This window comes from Plasmopara halstedii (genome assembly GCF_900000015.1).
Source record: "Plasmopara halstedii genome assembly, contig: Scaffold_194, whole genome shotgun sequence".
NCBI classification, from domain to species: Eukaryota; Oomycota; class Peronosporomycetes; order Peronosporales; family Peronosporaceae; genus Plasmopara; species Plasmopara halstedii.
In genome coordinates, this window is record NW_020187115.1 from 42,958 (window position 1) to 43,403 (window position 446).

The window sequence follows — 446 nt, forward strand, 5'->3', positions numbered from 1 at the left end:
AACTACGTGAACGGGCTAGTTCACCCTCGCGTCCCGCTGACGCCGCCATCCTTGGCTCAGGGTTTGGTGGGAGGAATAGCCGAACGGCTAACTGATGTCAGCCCCCTTACCATCCGCAAAGAAGTCGATGACTTCTTGTCTACCAGACTGAGTGTCCTACGACACGTTCGCGATGCGAAGGCCGAAAGCCAAGACCTTCAGAAACAATACAGATGAAAAAGGAAGAGGCAGAGTGGAGAGCTTTAAGGTCGGAGACATGGTTTTATTAAACTCAAAAAAAATTCCACACATGCAGCCTCTGCTATCTTCCGGACGAAGCTTCGTCCACGGTATATGGGACCGTTTAAGGTTGTTGCCAAGCGGGACCTAGCGTATGCGCTAAACCTTTCCAAACGGATGCGCACCCACCCGGTGTTTTACGTGGGTTTGCTCAAGCCGTATCGGGA